The sequence below is a fragment of the Antedon bifida genome, chromosome 1 (genome assembly GCF_963402885.1).
Source record: "Antedon bifida chromosome 1, ecAntBifi1.1, whole genome shotgun sequence".
In the NCBI taxonomy this organism is placed as follows: Eukaryota; Metazoa; Echinodermata; class Crinoidea; order Comatulida; family Antedonidae; genus Antedon; species Antedon bifida.
Genome location: NC_136226.1, coordinates 24,799,960 through 24,821,551, shown reverse-complemented (window position 1 = coordinate 24,821,551; position 21,592 = coordinate 24,799,960). Strand labels below are relative to the sequence as shown.

The window sequence follows — 21,592 nt, the reverse complement described above, 5'->3', positions numbered from 1 at the left end:
TATGAAACAAAAAATACGTAAATACTAATAATATTATTAGTTTATAAGAGTAAATTTATATTTAAAAAAAACAAATTTCTGGGATCAAATACACCAATTAATTTGAACCTTCTTTTTTTTCATTATAACTATCACTATACTTAAATTATCATTATTTATCTATCATAATATTATATAAAACCAGTGATGCATTTAAAAATTGCATGTACTACATTTTGGCTTCATGTTTTAACTGTAGTTTAGTCGTATAAATGGCAATGCAATGTTTATAATCCAAATGATACTGCATACTCAAAGCAGCCTCTTTGTCATTACAAAAGTAGCACCTAGCGGCTATAAAAACTTTCTCACGCATTTAAAAATCTTGTTAATCACGTGTTGACCCTGTCATTTAGACCCGCTGCAAACGCTATGCATCGTTACATATAAATCATATGCCAAAATCGATATCTAATTCCTACGTGAAATACATTTTATAGTCAAATCTTACACACAGCAGTATTTTTAGACTTGTACATTTTATAAATATCCTATCATGATCGTCGAGTGATGGCTAATCTAAATTAGAATAAAAGTCATTAAAAGTGCCGTAGTATCTTTCTGTTTTTCTGCCATGAGATTATATGCACTGGCATTCATGTTGCACATATTCCTATAACAATCTATTAGAACATGACTTAGAGTGCTTATAGCCAGGAACTTTTATAATACGGTATATTAGGTAAGCATTTTAATGTGACAGGTGGATACCAAAAAGGAGTGTGGTAAATGGTGTGTGATAGACAATGAGGACAATACTATAGTTTTACATTGGGTAGATATACATAGGTTTATCATATTAAGCTCATACTTATAGAATATTAGTTTAAATAATTTATACTATAAATAAATAAACATATAGTAAAGATATATGTTCTCCATTCGAAATGAAATGATGAATCTTAGTATTTGTGTATTAAATATGATACAACTGTATATACAATAATATGTATAGCATAACACTAACAATCTGTAATTTGATGTATTGATTTGTATGTATTCATTATATTATATGTCTCCCATCAACCAAATTAAGTTAACGCAGTAAACATTAATGTATAGGCAGAGTATAGGGCCAAAGTAGGTGTGGTAGATGTTTTCATGTAGTACTGTGGTACTACATGAACTATATCAGGTATGTTATGTATGTTGTACACAAATAGGTGAGTTCAGAGGTACTGGTTGTGATTTTCCCATTACTTTTAAAATCATTATCATATTTGTTGTAGATTTCAGGTGATTTTAAACGATGTGTCTGTAAATTGTGAGTCTATTTAGCTTGTTGTAATAAACTATATACTAGGATTTGAATATGAAATGCATTTCCCAAGTTGTATACAGTAAAATTTTGGATGTGAATATATGTATGCATCACTGTACATCTTAGGAAATAATGCCGATAAATCCGCGCCTGGGGAGATATCATAGAAGTCTGCAATGTACCTTCATATTTTATAATGCCAAATGTTGGAAAGGGACTATATCATTAAATGCAACACATATCCATTGAAGTTGAACGGAAGTTGTGAATATCGGCACTCTACATTTTAGTGGGGTAGTATTAATGATCTAGTTGCACATAAATGGTATAGTTGATGCATATTTTATACCTCAAACAAAGCCAATTTTAAGTAATCTTTGCGAATGTTGTGAATGAATGAAAGGTCTTGATTACCATCTCTTTAACGGTAAAATAAAACAGGATTTGCAACACAATTATACAGTAAACGGTACCAATTATTCAAGAATTTATTGTGCCATTTCCGTATCAGATATCTAGTATAATTCATGTCTACTAATTTTGTATCTGAAATTAAGTCTAAATTAGGAGAGATTATAACATAGGATAGATTTCATTGAGGACAAAATAGCGTTCACACTCACTGCCAGGGACAGATGAGTATAATTTACCTTGAATTTACCTTGAATCGCCACAGTCCATCTTCTTTCGATAGAGTGTGGCAGGGTTAAGGGGGATTTTTGGCACATTATAAACCCATGTGTTTATTTATCTCTTTCTTTTTTTTTGTATACTGCATGATGAGCCTGAGATATATCTTTGCCGCTAAAACGCTGTTTGAATTTATATTGTATAACGTTTATATAGCATCCTCTAGTGTTTGGAGTATTTAATTTACTGATAAGTAATAGTATACACAAATTTTATTGCAAGCATTGATGTACCCAGCGGTGTTCGAGTACAACGTTTGTGTGCATATTAGATATAATTCAACAACAAAAACCTATAATAAAAACTGTATCATTATAAGAAAAAAAAAATAGTACTATCATTCTAGAAATGGAATAGCTTCAGGTCTTGTATTTATAACTACAAAAAATGAAAGCGTATCTTCACAGAGCTAAAATATGATAGGCGTTCCATTTTATGTGGATACCTTCAATTATATAATTACAGCAAAATAGGTCATCCATCACAACATGGGTTTGCCCAAGGGCAACCAATATTCCATTCAGAATAACATGCTCGTACTGTACCTCTTTAGTAAGAGCATATATTTTTATTTGTACAAACATATAATAAATGGGTCCCCATATACAAGATTGATTTATTGTAAACTGAATTTTCATTTCTAGATATAGATATATATTTTCCCTTTGCATTTCAGTATTTTAGTTCTACCAAACAACAACATAACATTAACACATAGGACAATTATAGATGATAAACATAAAAGAACTTAGTACTTTTAAAAATGTTATATTTAATTGGTGAGTACTGTAGGTACAATAGATTTAGGAAAGTTATAATATAACTAGAGTTGAAGCCTTTGTTTATATTACTGTATGTTTAAACAAAAAACAATAAATTTCTATACACCTATATATCACAAACAAAGCACAAATAAAAATAACAAAGCTAAATGAACAAAAAATAGCCTTGGTACATACAGTATGATTCATATGTTATGAAAATGTGATAATACGTAACAATGTGTAATATATTCTGTCATTAAATAACAATGCAGAATTGTAATACAATAGTAGAAGGAACAGAAAATGTTTATTGCTACTGTATGGAGAAGCTGTAATTTATCAATACATTGGACTTTATAACAGGCCTAGAAGTAAATTGCAATACATACTAATAAAACGTAGCAAAAAGTCTTTTTACAAAACACAATACAACGATTATATATAATGAGTATGAAAATGATGTCATACAACTAAGATATATCATTATTAACAGGCTTGGAAACCGTAAATTAGAATACAACATATATTGTTTGAAATGAAACTCTTTATGTGAAAATAGGACGATTGAAGTATAATAACCAATGGTTCAATGCGAGTATCTAATTATTTTGAGTGAGAGCAGAAAACAATAACAGATATATGCATTGTGATTGCTCTTAATTTGTTGCAGAATACATACAATAGAGTGAAAATAAACATAATAGAGTTGACCAAGGCACACATCGTATCACTAACGAAACAATAATTATCTTGTTAACAAAGCAATTTCAGTGGAAAAGCTCCGTAAGAATGTTTACAGTCAATCAACCATTATTATACTGTTGATATCTACACTGTGTAGAGGTGTGTTTTCCAATTTGTAAAATTAAATATAAATTTTTTTCTTTGTGCTAATTTCTTTTAAGTTAAATAATATTGACCAGCTCTTCCTCTTTCTTTCATCACTCCCTCATTCCTACTTGATACCTCCCATCACATCTCCTTTTCCTACTTAGAGCAATTTTCATTTTCAAACATTTTCATTAATGATTATGTTTGTGTAATTTAAGTTTGATCCCAAAATCCAGCTCACAATCAATTAAAAAAATATCTTCCATCTACCCTACACAATCACTTAGTACAGTACAGTAGTATCACCAAATATTTCACCAAACAATAAATTTCATTTTCCAAAATTTTGTTTTTTTACCAACATTATGTTGAACCTTTCTTGCCTAGATCATATTAGATTTGGATAATGTTTTTTTTTATTATTGATCCATGAGCCCATGATGGCTAGGTTAAAAACCTGATTGGCTGGCTGAATTTTATCTTTTTCTAACCATGTCTTATCACACAATCAGAAGTAATAAGCAAGTTAACATAATGTCAAATATCATTATCTTTTTTGTTCACGCCTGTATATAATCTTTGACTACAAAGGTGCTTTTCAATATCCATTTCTATACAATCTAATATGGTTCTAAATATTTACAACATAATTTACTTGGATCTAATATGGCAAATTTTATTATACTTTTGCAGTTTTTATGTAAAAATACATATTTTAGAATATACTAATATTTTAGAAACATATTTCACCTATATTTCATATTTTGTAAATAGCAAGATCTCGTACCCACGCAACTGCCTCTCAAGTGTAGTTAAAAACCTTCCCAGTACAATTCCGGTCAACATCATGCGTGCAGTAGCAAAAAAATATGTATATATTTATATACAAACTCGCTCTCTATATACAATATGGTGAAGCTGTAGTTTGGGTGGTTAACATGCTTGTCTTCCAATCCAAAGGTCCAGGGTTCAATCCTGACCTAATTCCAACTCTTTTTACTCACTCAAATGAGACTTACTGTAGTTTATAGTAAGCATGATAATAATAGGCACAATAATATTAAAGCTCACTCCTCTTGAACAAGTTTTTAGTTGGTGGATAACCAAGGAAAACCTTAATATCATTTTATACTTAAAACTATAGATAATGTGGGAAAAACAGGGTTTTAAAATATTTCCATATTAAACAACACAAGGAAGTTTGTTAGAAATAAAATTTATGACCAGTAATGAATTACAAGAAGTACAAACTTTAAAAATGTCAGGAATACTATTACACCAGTTATAACTTTGACACTGGCATTCATTATTTATCATAAAAATGTCCCATTTTGGCTGGTATACTATCCAACACACATTCCAATCTTTATTGCCCTTCCCATAATATTGCTATAGATTTATATCATGGCAAACATAAAAGTTTTACCTCAAATTCAAATTATACATGGGAACCTACTGCCTTAAAGAATCACATAAAAATGGATCGAGTAGAGATAAGATAAGATACCAACTATCTTAGAAGGATGTTCAAAATGTTATCCTGGTTAGAAATGATACTTTATTTACAACATTCCCCCTTAGGGCATTATATATTGCAGGTATTTTAACTTCTTTTTATGTAAACTTTTAATAAACTATTGTATTTAAAATATTTTGCCCATCTTTAAATTATAATTTTACTCAAAAAATTCCAGAAAATAAGCATATTCCATAATTTCCACCATCATCACAAAAAAGGTCTCGTGTTTCTTTTAAAAGCACAAGTTTGAACCAACATAAAACATTCATTATCGTGAGTTCAAATAACAACAGCTATTTGGAGTTTATATGTCAACATCTTTTAAAATTCATGAAGATTCTGAAATTGAGAAGACTTCTTGAGAAATTTCAAATTAGACTTCTGCTATCCACAGCACTATATACTTTAGGCTGTAAATTTTCTTGTCACATTCAATATGAAACTGTACTTTTCAGTTTTCATTAACTATAACTGTATACTACGGAAAGATGTCGGTCGCTGAAAAAGCCTTTGAAATAGAGAGTGGAATCTCTCATTAAAAAATATACTCTTTTTCAACTTGATCATTAAATGCTTTTTGTAATATAAGAATAGAAAACAGTATTGTTACTATATGTACATATCATAATATAACTGCAATTATTTCTGAATAACATTTACAAAATACAGGAAATTTGCTTAGAAAGAAAAAACTGGAACACCTAATTTTAATAGGGAAAACAAATATACAACTTAGACTAGCCCATTATGGTACAGGGTTGTTCTAGGAACTTTTTCATATCTAAACTTCTCCCTCTGGAGAGCATGGGTTATTATTGGTCTATCCAGGTAAGCTAGGCACGAAATAGAATCATTTGTTGTAGTGAGAGCCATTTATAACTATGTACTCTGGATCTTCCAGTACATGATGAAGCTCTTAACATATATGGCAATATTCAAACTTATCTATGAAACCAAGTTGGAAGTCAAAACCTAAATACACTACATAAACTTTAAATATGCTACATATAGCAAAAGGAATTTAGAAATTGTAGTTTCTAAATGCTGCATATGTTATTAAAACTGAGAGTTCTTAAAACAGAAAGATAAACAAAAATTAGAATTATATATTTTTTTTAAATAGATTATTATAGATTATTTATCCTATCAGGTATATTATATCATTAATATTTATGAATGATACCAATTTATTTTTATCAACTATTGAGAATAATGAAGATCTTCAGCATAAAAAAATGATGAATAGAAAAAAACCTATGAATTTATATTTGTTACACAAAAAAATGGATTAAAATAAATTAGTTTTTATGTTTTAATGGTAATTGAAATGTTTATCTAAAGTTCAACCTTTCTTCATTGGCCTAGTTAATGGTTAATGTACCAAGGCGTAGGAGATAATTTAAAAAGTTGTTTTAAGGCACCAGCGATATGGCAAAAAGACAAAAACATTGTTCTCAATCTTTACATTAATCAAGATAATTGTGACAGAACTGACAGCTTTTATTGTAAAGAACACTCGTAGTGATAGTAATAAAATACATATACGCTGTAATCTAAAGACATTTATTTTGGGGTTTTTTTTGTGAATTTTCAACTAAAAATGTTTTGCATCTTTTAACTTTACATGTCATTACTATTTTAAATCACTTATTAAGTGCACTTGACATTGGTGTGTGTTAAGTGTTGATAGCGATAAAGTTGCAAAAAGTTGTTGAATTTTACCGATATATTTAAAAGTCTGTGACAGTACATTAATACCCTAAGTACTGTAGTACAAAAATATATGTGACATTAAAAACAACTGTCAAGAATAATTTTCTTTAACGCATCAACTAGTTAGACTGCATGTGTTCAATACTCTTTCTGAACATTCTAAACAATGTGTTATTAATAGTATTCCTTGTATATTACCTCAAATCTAGTTCATCCTTTAACATATGGAGAAATCTTTCATACCTTTTGGCGTAATAAAGTAGGCCTACTTGTTGGAGATACAAACCATGTTACGTCAACTTACACTATTAAGTAATACTAGATTTAAATATTAAAATTGACTGTTTTAAAATGCAGTATTGTGTTATCATCGTCAGTGAGAATGACATTGACACAGATCACAATTGTCAGTTTGATTGACACAGTTTTAAGTATGGGATAAACAAGAGAATGGATAATGAAAAATGAAGTTAGATATTGACAAATCTAACAACCTATGTACTTGTATTACAGGCTGTTTAAGTCTTGTTCACACTGGACTTGAAAAATGGTTGATTTTAATAGCCAAGTTAACTTTACCGTATACCTAATTGAATTTGCACTTAAAAAAACTTAAAAACTAACTTCACACAGTTAGTTGACACTGTTGTTTTATTAAAATGTGTTTACCTGATTCGCACTTTTGGATTGGAATTTTAGCCAGCATATTTAGTTTTACCAAGACTGTGATAAGTTCTACTGGGCAGCAAGAAGTGTTCAGAAAAAGTAACCATTGGAGTTAATTTAACCCTAGGGAATTGTAGACAGTGTTCAGATTAAAAGAGTGTGCCTATGACCAAAGTATTGCAACACCAGCTAAAGAAACAAGATTAACTTAAGCTAAAGATTACCACATTAATCCGTTTGTTATCAAGATAAAGCTTAATACCAAATTACTGAAAAATCCAACTGGCTTTCACATTTCAAATTCAATAAGTAAATACAAAATGATAATGAAATGTTTACCGAGTATGGCCATTTTGAAGCGTATCAACAATATCCAAGCACTTATAAATTTCTAACATTGAAAATTTATAGTAAAATGCTGTGGATGACCTTTCCATTAGCACAATACAATATTCATTTATCAAAATATTACTTTTAAATCACATCAGTATAACATTTGAATTGTAATTGTTTTAATTCATTGATTGCTATAAGACCATTAAAAGATGATTGGCATGAACATCCAAGGACACAAATATTTAAATTCAATTAGTGAAGTGTTTCAAGTAAAAATGTAAATATTAAAGTTTTTAACACATCACAATTTTAAACACAAAACAAGGTCATGATTTCCATTTTTAGCACAAGCCTTTTTGAAATCACTTATTTAATCTTATTAATTATAAGAAAAAATAGAAACAAGTAGTTGAATAAATAATAATATACTATGGCCTCCGTGTCTTGTTGGTACAATAGATTTGAAGACAAGTGTTTGCAAACAGATGAATGTTAAGAACTTTAATTAGTATTGACTGTGTAATAATCACTGTTTTGTGTTGTTGAATTTAAAACCTCTCGGAACAAAGACATTAATGATTAGCATTGATAAGACCTTAAACAAAACCTGTGTGGAGTAAGAATTAGAAGTTGATTGAAGGTAAAAGATCTGATAAATTGATGGTCATTCAGTACCACTCATTATGGTTAATACCTATTAGGTGAATTATCCATCATCATCTATTCTATTGACAGTCAAAAGACCATGTTAATAGGTTTTGTCCATCTATAAAAGCATTTTATCATACTTTTGTAGCCAGGGAGTAGAACATTAAGTACTAAGTACTGTCCTTGGAATTAAGTAATTTGTTAAAAATATAGGGTTAAGGATGTCTGACACCAAAAAAGAGAGGTAAACTTCTAAACCTGTGAAAAGTAAATTTATAATCACTGTTAAATGTGAGCTCACTATTATTGTAAAACATAAAGCTCTCACTATCAAACTTTATGACAAAAGAATGTGATGTGCCCATATATGGGCCTGATAATGTCATATCACTACCATATTTGGGTATACCATTACCATATTTGGGCAGATCACATTATTTTGTCAAACTAGTTTGATAGTGTAGACAGAGCTTTACTATGGCAGTTTTTTTTCTTATAGATCTTATGCCCTATGGTCAAGCACTGTGTAGTACCATACTTAATTTTTTATGGTCAAAAAAGAGCATCTCTTCACAAGTTTACAAAAAGGTAGTATTTATTTTTTATTTATTCTTAGAAATAAACTATATATCGTTGACACACCTCAATTAATGGTGCATCCATCCATCCAAAATAAAAAAAAGAATTACATTTCAACATGACTATACTATTTAAGGTATATAAAAAAAGGTCTTTAAACACGTTTTAAATATTTGGGCTACATTATATCGACATACAGCAATTTTCAATTTTTTTAATTACTACTGATCTACTGTAATGTGTATTTCATGATGTATACAGTACTGCAATGCACAAAGCAGTCTTCTGTGCTTTATAGCCTACAGTGTAGAAAAAACAAAATACTTATAGACATCTAATAAGATTATGAGAATACTTCAGCTTTAAGAGCGCAAGACTGATAAAATATATGCACGTTTCTGTTAATCCCTTTATGAAATATGTATTTGAACTGACTATGCATTCCACGCCATCGTCAAATGATTGATGATCTGACAAATTTGCTTCAAATTTAAGGTTATTGATGAAGAAATTAATCACCGATTGTCACTAGATATTATTATGGCACAACATCAGGAGGAAATCAAGTTTAGTTTGAGGTCAAATTATGACCTCCTACTCTTGACTCCCAAGATATAAAATCACAGAATATTCATGAATTAATTAATCATTACTTTACTTTTTGTATCAGTTTATTTTGGAAATATGACAAAAGAGACTTATAATTGTGTAATACAATGTTAAGCTTGGTTCCCACTTGGTTGGATGCAAGCCCACTGTAAGTAATTTGACCAATCACAAGGCAATGGATCATCTAAACTGTCGCTTGTGATTGGTCAACTCACTTGGTCCTACGTCATTGTCCAAATGGTAACCATGCTTTAGATATATGTTTGTGAAGGTGTAGAATACAACTTCCATAAAAACTCTAAATCATTATTAATTAAAGATGTAGTTGAAAAAGGGAAAAAATAATACAATTTAAGGTGTTTTTCATCTCTATAAAATGCTTTGTATTGTTTTAGCCAAGAATTTACTACTAAAAGTAGCACATCAAAATCATTTTATTTTAAATTTTATTTTCTCCTTTATTCAATCAACTTAATAGATTTTGACAAGTAAACCGATACTTTAATAATTTGCCATTTCAAAACAAAAGAAATTCTACCATGCCATTTGTTTGAATAAGACAACAATGATGGAGAGATTGACAATTTAGCCTTTGGGATATCATACGTCCAGACAGTGATAAATGTAAAGTGCAGAATACATTTAGAATAATGTATCTTCATATTTCTAGGTCAGTAGAAATATTCTGTCATTTTTTCACATCATATAATCTACATCTATAATATTAATATGCACATCACCAACAGATTTGAAATTATTTATTACTTATCCATTTACTGTTTGTTTCTGACATTTCATACATAATGTATCTTTGACCCAAGGTCAGGATTAGTACATATTTTCGGTTTTTTTCTTGCACAATGTTTCTGAAACACACTTCTTTAATTCAATTATTTACAACTCATCAGCCAGTACTGTTAGCTCTGACATTTTCCATCTATATGTGGCTCCTGAATTCTCAATATCATCGTCAAGTAAGTTTTTCTATCACCCAGAGCAGTCTAAAACTATGAAATTTGATTAAAAAATAAATGAATTTTGAAATTAAATGATATAAAATTCAAATAAACTTGCAGCCTACTTTTCTTATAACCTGTATTATATGTCTCTGTAGTTTTTTTTTTATGAATAAACATATTATAAAGATAGTAAAACTATTTTTTTGTAATTTAATAATAATGTACAAATCAATCAATAATCGGTTATCTTTAATAACACTGAATCAATTAGGTATTTTTCAGGCTGCCATTTAACCGGTTATTGTGTATTTGTCCGGTTTCTGCTGCCAAGAAATTTGGGTTATTTATTCACATGGTTAATAACCAGTTATTTTTTAGCAGCAGAAACACGACCTGACAGGCAATTTCAAATTTACACACTTTAAATTACATTTTCTTTTCAGGTAACCAATTTTTTATTAAATAAAGTTGAATTAAATTAAAATAAAACACTTTTCATTGTCTCTAAATCTGTCTCAACTAAATATAAACTTTACAAAAGTTCCATCCAACACAACTTAATTTACCAATTGTTAAATGAGTTTGTCCGAGCAAATAGTTAGTCAAATAATTATTTGCGGCGGATCTATAAACAAAACACATTTACCTGTATTAAATAATATTTCTTTGATGTTGACCTGCTTTCACAAGAACAGTTCAAACCGACTTCAAGCGGAGCTGATCAAGAAACCGATCACGTCCTTTCTTAAATTTGTAATGTTGAGTAGGGAAGATATTCAAGTGCCAACTTCAACACGACTGACCTCCATACAAAAGCCTCTCATAATATGTTATTTAGTTTTCATTTACCAGATAATGGAAAAGTTTACGGCAATGATTACGATGTCTTCTCAAATATAAGCAGTGTAAAAATCATACCACTATCTCTCAAAAATTAAACCCAATGGTGTTGTTGGTAGTCAATGATAAAAGTTCCTTAAACATCCCTCTACAATAATGGACTAATCAGTCAATCACCCCATCATGTATCACACACCAGAATCATCATTTTGTTCACTTGACTATCCATTCTCATAATAGGGATGTTCAAAGAACTTTCATCTTTTCGTATCATACCACTCCCTTAATCTAGGCAAGCTAGGCACAATAAGACTAAATTGATGCAGGTCAACCATTTTCCCCCTTTATTTCATAAACCAAAGCGCATAATCTATAGTTGGTCTTTTATTAAGTCTCACAACTCACACATGGCATGTAACAAATCTGACCAGCAGATTAAGCTTGTTCACGTTGAATTCAAAATTTCTGAATTACAGAAAATATGTAGGACTATAGTTAACTAAATTCTTGTACTGCAATACATAAACAAACCATTAGATGTTTATTCAAGTGAAGCACTTAAGGTAATTGCACGAATTACTTCCAAAACCAAGAGTAATAACCATAAAAGAATAAATTAGGGCTATCAGTAATGTAAAATGATTGTTTTAAACAAATGTAGTACAATTAGCAAACCAATTAACCACTTACCAATGTTTGGAAATACAGTAGAATGTAAGCTTTTTACGAAATTGCTGTCTGAAAGTGTCAGTGAGCAAATTTGACATTGTATAAAGGCCAACATATTGTGAGTACAAGACAATGTGTTATTGAACATAAACTTATTGCGTTTACACATTTTTTACACAGATTTCCACAAAGTTTATTTATTATAGCTGTCGTCGCATATATACAGTAGTTGACGGACAGAAGGGGCACTATTGGAGTGAGGTGCTTATTCGTGAGGTGCTTAATATACAGAATATCGCAGTTTTTAACTAAAAATATATTATTCATTAAAGATTGAAGGGAAATATCAAATATCTAGGGTTAATGTGTACTTGATCATAATGTAAACATTAGGCAATCAGTACTATGAAATACTAAACTACTCTACTTTATATTCGATCACACACCTTTTCCCAGTACACTGATTAAACAGCAAAATTTAATAACTCCCCTGACAACAGAAAGTTGTCTCTCTAAATATAGCCATCGTAATTTCAATGTAATTAAACAATTTGAACAGCTTTAGGGGGTTGTATGAGGAACATAATAAACCAGTAGTGGATCTACTGTCAGTGGTTTAACGGCTATGAGCGCTTACTGGATAAACCCAGCTTAATGGCCTCCAGAATATGACCAGTCCAATGCAACTACCAAGTGTTGGGGGGCAACTTAGGGGTGCTAAACAAGAAGCTCTGTCTACACTATCAAACTATTTTGACAAAAAAAGTGTGATGTGTCCAAATATGGTAGTGATAAGTCCAAATATAATAGTGATAAGCCATCATCATGTCCATACATGGGAACATTTTTTTTGTCACATATAGAGCTTTACACCACTGGACTGTCTACTGTACATTAGAGTGTAGTCACCAAAGTGCCCTGCGGGAACTCCTGTTATAAAATTGAGCCAATTACTATAATCAATAATTTGAAATATGATATATAAAAGAAATTGTAAAGTTTATATTTTCCATTTCCTTTATATACTTATCTATAATTTAGATCAATATCTCTGACGTGAATATATACATGCACTGCAATTTGAAAAAAAAAATGTATGATCCGTTTACACTTGACACAGAAAATAATCTAGGCCATGTATGATTTTATGCAAGATATCGACTGATTATTAAGGTATGTGTTGATAATGTTGAATGAGCCCAATTTATCAATGAGTACTGAGGTGTGTCCATGTATATCAGCAAAACAAATGTATCAACAGTCTAATAATGTTTCTACTTTTACATCTGTGATTTTCATTCAAAAATATCTTTTGATCTATATTTTAATATTTATTTATAATATTTATATTATCCTTTAAAATGGAGGAACACTCTCGTAGATGTTCGACCCATACAAAATGTTACAAAAGTATAGTCATTGTTAAAATATATAATATAAAAACACAAAAAGTTAATAACTGTTCACAATTACAAAACGTCAAGCAGTACAATGTAATATTGTATTATCAATTAGCAAAATACGGCTTTAATTTAAATTTATTTTTGTATAAATTACATTTTGGAAAATAATTGTCAGTTGATAATCCAAAACCTGATGACTTTCCCAAAGCCAGAAGACTCAATATTCTTTCTTGTACTTTAAAATGCATTTTAAAAAAACTAGTAATTTGGGGCCAGTCGAAGGGTGTACAGTTTTTTTAAAACATTCAGTTCATGGAAAATTGTATTTATGACATTTCAGAATGTCACATACATGTCTTGAACTATACTATTAAGAGCCATAAATATAGAATGAAATTGAATTATTTATTTTGTTACAAAACTATTAAAATGATTAATTTTGGTGTGGACTGAATAACTTGATGCATTAATGAATATCGCTTGCCAAATCAAATTAAAATAGTTAATTTTATATAATTGTGTAATTTAAGTAACCAACATTTACGAACAAAATATATACTCTTACAGTATAACAATTAACATATCATTAAACATATGTACGCACAGTAACTTGTTTCTTTATATTAACAATTTATATTGCATTTCCTTTAAAATATAGTATATAAATATTTCAACTGCAACACAACATACATTCATTACACTAGTGCAAGGCAATTTTTATAGTTGTTACGAAAGCACTTGAATGGTAATATTGTCAAACTGCATTAGTGTTGTGAATAGAATATTAAGCATGTGTCGACTAGACAAATTATCAATCATGGCATGTCTCCAACCGGAAATAAAGTCAGGATCTTAAAATAATGTGATCAACACAATGTGTTGCATAAATTGTGTAATAATAATATAGTATTTCCAAATATTTCTAGTATTAGGATAAAAGTAACAAAAGCATAAACATTACAGCGACAGCAAGTTAAATTCTAAACTTTAAATTATTATTCGCATATTGTGTTCTAATCTATGGCAATGTTCTTTAACTTCAAGTTGCAGATAACTATTTCATAAACTTAATCAATGTCAGTGGTAACACAAATGTTATATGCTAAACATTGAATGGAACGCTAGATACAAGCGAACAAAGCATATTGTCCAAATCGCACTAATCTACAAAAGTGTGTTTTCACGACAATGAATAGGCCTACTGTATTAAAGGCCTTGATTATACCAACACCTTTCAATAAACAAATATTAAAGAAAGTGGAACAAAGCTGAATATACCTAATAATAAGATTGCAAGTAGACATCAATTATTCCATTGTTGTTTTTGTTTGATCAATGGAAAATGTAAGCAACCAAGCATAGAGTGAATAATCAAAAACACTATTGTGCTAATACCTACATGATATATAATATCTAAAAAGGATTATTGAGGAATAACAGGAATATTTTAGATACAAAGAATAAAAAACTACAGCATCAATGATGCAGTTTAGTTCAAGAGGTGCATACAAATCAAATTTGGCCAAACATGATCTTTGCTTTTATTCAGTCATGGACAGATCCAGGATTTTTCGGGAGAGCACTAACATACTGTAATACTAATACAATTAGTCTGTCAAATAAAACATTCATTTTAGTTTTTAAAAGGGGGTGCGTGTGCCCCAAGCACAACCCCTATCATCCCCTTTTTAAAAACTGTCGATTCTTAAATTTTACCCTTTCCTCCATGCTTTCACAGAAAAACATAATTAATTTATAGAATCAAATTATTTTCATACAAATTAGTTTTTTATGATACAGTATTTTAGTGGGAGTTTGCTATTTGTTTAATAAGTAATCTTTATTAAACACAATTATTCTAAATAGGATATATCTTTTTTCTTTTCGGAGAACAGGTTTGGAAAAGTAAATTATTAATTTATAAAAATCTTGACTGTATGAAAATAGTTAACAGAAAAATCCTGGTACAAGGTCTATATCTTCCACAAGCTAGTACTCCCAAATATGGTGTGAACATTTTACAATTCTATGGATATTCATATTATTAGTGACAGACAGGAGTAAACCAGTATAATAATACAATACAATTTTTTAGGGTTTATCTTAATGTCCTTGGTACAATTAAATTTGATTTATTAGCCTTCAAAACAAACAATAGAATCGTGTTGTTTAGGATGATATCAATAACTAGTTTGTATTGTCGAATGCAAAAATGTGTCAGTATTTACAGTGTTACCTGACAAAAGGATAAACGGTTAACAAATGCATTGACATGTTTCATTTCCTATGCATCACTGAACATGCCCATCACTCACGATTTTGGCCTTCACCTAGGTTTACTCAAATTTCATTTGAAAAATTAAACAATCTGCCTTTAGCTTTAATAATTCTGTTATTTATGATCTAACATAAAACAACTGCAGGGTCGAAATATTTGTGATATTTATGAATAATAAATCAAATTGTCAAAATATCATACACAGCATTTATAATTATATCCATTGAGATATTGTTATTTGTTTTATTTCAGTTGTTACACATTGTAGATTTAATTTGTTGGTAGTTCAAGCATATTTGGCCTGTGGTCTTGATCAGTACACTGTCTCTCACAGAGTAATTTTTAAAACTATTTTCACATCGCAGCCCCAAGTTTGAGAAATCTAGAATATGTCAATGCATTAAAGCTACAAACAAGCTACAAAGCAACATCTCAGAGTTGTAATCACGTTTCAAAACAAAACAAATTAAGGGTATTTATTCATAGCATATTATAACATAAAAATCAAGAAAAAAAATTAATATTATTGATATTTAAATACTAATCAACAGTAAAGTAAAATATATTCATATTTTAAGCTGTCAATCAATATTAAACTTATAAGCATTCGTTTTGTAATATTGCATAGAATTGCGTAATATCAAATCCACTAATCTCATGATAAATATGGATGGCAAATAACGTGTTGAAAAAGTTAGAATGTTTCTACGGAGAGAAATTAGATCGGATTTACGATAATTACGGTACTTTACAAGCAGAGATATGGAAGCAGGTGGCGTTTAGTGCCGGCCGAGGCACATTAAATCGGACTTACAATTGGTATGAATTTGTAAATGTTTAACAAACAGCTGTTTAGGTTATTTACCAACACTTAACTTTTTATAGTTGTAACACACATGTGTAACAGATGATATGAAAAACAAGTTCAATGTAGTGAATTTGAAAATAACAATCGCCACTGAAGAAATTAGACAATTATCAAAGCTAAAAAAAGGTTTAAGTTACCTTGTACAAACAACAGACACTTCATTCTAAAATCAATAATTATTGTGAGGATCTACTGTTCCAGAGAAGTAGAAATTTGACACCAACAATATTGATTATTGAATATGTACATCTATTCTTTCCGAAATGAGTAAAAACATGACCCATATGTTAATTATTAAAGACTAAAGCTGGTTAACCGGTCTTTCATTTGTCATTAATTGTCCATCTTGCTTGAAAACAAAACCTAAGAAACCGCATTTTAACTTTTGCAGCATTATCATTTTAAATCACTGATTTCATCACATCAATTTTGTTCAATTCAATTCAATGTTGTTCACTGTAGGATGTAAGACAAGGTCATATGCGCAACACAAGGTTGTATGCGCAACATACTGTATAAGGGGTGTATGTACAACGCAATAGCATATGCGCAACACATGTGTGTATACACAACACAATTGAGTTGACCAACGTACAAACTAGAGAACTTGGATGATACTGTACATTGCATCAAATGACTTGTATTGTGCTATGTCCGTGCACGACGAACCGCAACGACGTAAGCACAACATAAGTTATATAACCCAATCACAAGCGAGGAATTATTTGAACTTTTGATTGTTAATGGTCAACTCTCTTACGTTATGTCTACCTCCTTGTGTTGGTCACTAGTAGGAAACATCTACAGCAAAACTCTTCCACAAAGAAGGGTTGTACTGTAATACCTCGGTATTATTCTCAGGTCAACCTTTTTCACTTATTTAAATTTAATTGTTTGAACTTGACTGATGATATAAACAGCCACAAACGTAATCAAAATATTTGAGAACAAGACTAATTACTACTATATCTTTCAGTATTCAACAATTGCTACACTAATGTAGCTTAAATCTGTTTAGCTTAAAGCTTAAACACATCTTTTACAAAACATGGCCTAAAAAAAAACAAACAATCTACAAAAGACAAAGTAAATACCTTTATTCCCTAACACCTGTTCAGCTTCTAAAGTTTCTGTAAAGGTAAATTTTTGAAAACTGATTTCACCCATTATGTTCACTGTCGTCTTGTGCTGTGAAAGGTCGCTTGTTCGAACCATCATAACATAAATAACATGGAATGTTTCAGTGAATATTAATTATTAAAATAGAATTCAATATTCCTATTTTATACACTCGGAATCTTCATAAATTATGTGGACATTTTTTAGTAACATTTTTTTTACTACAAACAATTCTTTCTTTAGCCCATATCATCCCACTGCTGTGCAAAGGCCTCTCCCAATTGATGCCAGTTGTTCCTATCTTTTGCAAATCTTGGCCATGCTTAAAGTAGGACTTATTTCTTTAATATTTTATATCTTCAATAAATAGCTAAAATAGAAACATTTTTTTAAAGTCTTTTTGTAGACTTTGATATTGATCTACCTTGTCAATCACAATCTGAAATGCTTTTTAGAAATCCATGCGAACAAATCTATCTTTCGTAATTATCAAAATGAAACATCAAAACTTTAGAAAACATAAAATAAAATTGCAGCGTCATACTATCTTTCTGTAGAGTTACGCTTTATGTCCTATTTCGTAATATGAAAAAAAAAATGTGTGCAAGTCATGCATTATTGATACCTTTACAATTGTATGAACCATATGCTTATTTAAAAACCAGTTTTATGTTTATTTGAAATTCCATTTTTATTTAGCAGGCATACCTATTCAATATTATATTAGATTTTAAATTAAAAAGTTGTTCGATAGATTTTTCATTAGTTGACAATATACTGAAAAGTAATTTGTTTTTGACAAGTTATTTCAAATGTAATAAAAAAAATGTAAGAAATTAGAAATCGCATCAGTATTTTTAGAATTTACCACCTACTTTAAATTTATATTGAAAACATCAATATATTGTTATAGCCTATATATTTATTTTCAAATGAAATTATTAGGATTGGTGGTAATAGAGACATGTCAATTTTCATTAAGTGTACATAGACTGAACAACACAGTACAGTACCTTGAAATAGTAGGAACATTTCTACATCTAATACATTATTTATGAATTACAAAAACAGTTAGGCCTACAGTATAATAAAATGAAGCACAATAGAATCTATATAGAATTTGTGCCATGTCTCAAGGAAGTTGCAGGAACCATAGTTAAAGCCTGTTTCGACGTTGATCTACGTTGAGTTGCGTTGAGTTTTCAAATTGTTAAAGTTGAAAATAAATAATGATCGAGCTGGACCGCTAATATTTACGGATTTTTATGTACTTAGTTTTTAATTTGTGAACCATTTGATTGCAGATTTTAATGATTTTACAAATTTTTTGGCCCTTTTCCCGTAATATTGTTGAATCTGGTAAACCTAAAGCAATTCAACACGACTCAACATCAACTGGAAAACAGGCTTACACCAACAATTTTTAAGTTGTAACAGAATTTGAACCTAGAAATCTGGAAATTGAATCAACTTTAACCAAGCAGCAGTAAAAGTAATATGTATTGATTAGATCAATCATATTTATACAAGTCTCATCATCAAACCCCTACACATTGATCACATTCTTATTATCTCATATTAATGCATTTATAGCAAAGCACTACTCTACCTAATTTATTTTTCCTATACCTTCATAGGCAAAACGCTTCCTGTAGTTTTTTATTATCTTAAGAAATATCCTTGATGCCTAGAGGTGCATTTACAAAACATTTCAAGCTATAAAAACAAATTACACTTGAATTGTTGTGAATTAAGCATAAAATAAACATGTAAGTTGGTACAATTAGTTGTTCCATACGATCCCATTACCAGTTCTTTATATCTCATACATGTTTTCAATATTCATATTAAGACTTTCACCCCTTTGCAACCAATAAGGGATGATCATATTATGACACCTCGATCTTATCGACGTCCTGGGGGTGACCCTATGAAACATCACCCAATGGGGTCTTGAGGGAAAGTCAAGTGAACAATGATGTTAAAGTCAATCAATGCCCTTCAGTATTCTTGCACATGAAATGCCTTTCTTACCAATAACCCATGGGATGTACTTTATTACAAAGATTATCAGTAAGATATCACACTCTCAGTTTGATTGTATAGAAAATCATTAATTGACGACATACAATAGATACATCTATTTGTTGGCAAGGTTTTCATGAATACAATATACATAATATAAATATTTAATAGAACTTCAAATTTGATCACTTTAAGTCATAAAAAGATTTTAAAGATTGACTCAATAAAATTACCATATAAATTCATATCACCTTAATTCTGATGCATCGTACTGTATTAGGTTAAAATGAGGTTCAAATTAACGCTAAAAAAAGCAAAAACTCTCCCGATCTACCAACCAGTAATATATTAATTCTATTCACAAACTGTTAATTTAGATTCTTCAAAATTTTCTTTTTCTTTCTTTTTTCAAATTCTTCTTTTCTATTTTGTTAATAGAAAATGTGTCATTTTCATGTTTTAATTTGATTCAAATATTTACAGTATGGTGAATTTCAGTTGGAAGATCTTCACTGTCATTTACACATCTTTTTAAATATCATGTGTCACGTAAAGTTTACAGCCACGATCGAATCTCACGACAGTTTACAACTCCCTCAACATTTTGGACATTTCCACATTACGTTCATCCATCACAAGATGTCGCATCAAATTAGAAAGAATCAAACTTGTATTTCATATCGTTTACAAGTAAAAGTAGTAGAGAGTCGTGTATTTGATACATGTTGTCCATTTCATTGCCAATTATTCATTACATTACATGTCTAATTAATTGATACACAGTAACAAATTCTCATGTCTACTGGCGGATGCAATTGAGAAGAGAAAGATCATTTTCAAATTTTAGTAACAATAAATTTAATAGTTACAAAAGTGTAAAGTATCACTTAAGTAAAAAATAATACGATGACAGTTAATCATTTGGAATGTTCACTTTCTGAAGTTTAGTAGAAATTTTGGATTATTGTATGTAATTTTTTGTTAATTAAATCGAAAACAATTTATGACCACCATTAATAGTAACTGTAGGTTCATGATCTTTGACTGCTACAGTACAGTAGAGTACAATAACTTCCATTTTTCAAATTTATTAGTCAACATTAAAGAAAAAAACATGTCAGAAATGGTTTAAAAGTATAAGGCAGAGTTGGTAATTGCAATTTAAATTGGTATAAAAATGTGTTACCAGCTCCTTATTCACATGATTTAATCCCAGCAACCTGGGAAATGAAAGTAAGCACTACACTACACCGCCACTCTGATGATTTCAGTTTAAAATAAAACTAATATAATTTGAACACTGCATTTCACTTTACCCTCAAAGTGTTTGCATATGATGATTCATGCTCAACCTTTTCACACTTGTACCATTATTTCACATAATAAAATAATTGAGAAGGAAGAATTAAATACAGAATTGAATGCTTTTAAGAATATAATAGATTCATTTCAGTAGAACAAATTAAAGGGGAACTGTTAAAATATTTATTACTACTGTACAGTACATGGTGAGTAAGTCGCAAAAGACAAAGGATGATAAAGGACGCATTTTCAATTAAAGTAATACGTCTATCGGGAGCATTTATTTGATTTATTAAGTAATATTAGCTTATCAAGAAACGTTATTGGGAGGTAATAATCAAGCGGCAAACGAACCTGTGTAGATTTAGCATCTACTGATTGCTCGATTATGTCAAAAGTGCACTGGCATGGCTCAGCAGTACGTCAACATCAAACGGCAGCATTGACGGAGTTCACGTATAATTTAGGCCAACA

At 29.9% G+C, this 21,592-nt stretch overlaps 1 protein-coding gene across 1 annotated transcript in view; it reads right to left on the bottom strand.

Moving 5' to 3' along the window:
• The window catches only part of LOC144847017 (protein O-mannosyl-transferase TMTC2-like), a 58,582-nt gene that overhangs the window by 28,558 nt on the left and 8,432 nt on the right, over nucleotides 1–21,592 (bottom strand). The gene's annotated exons all lie outside the window — the stretch shown is intronic.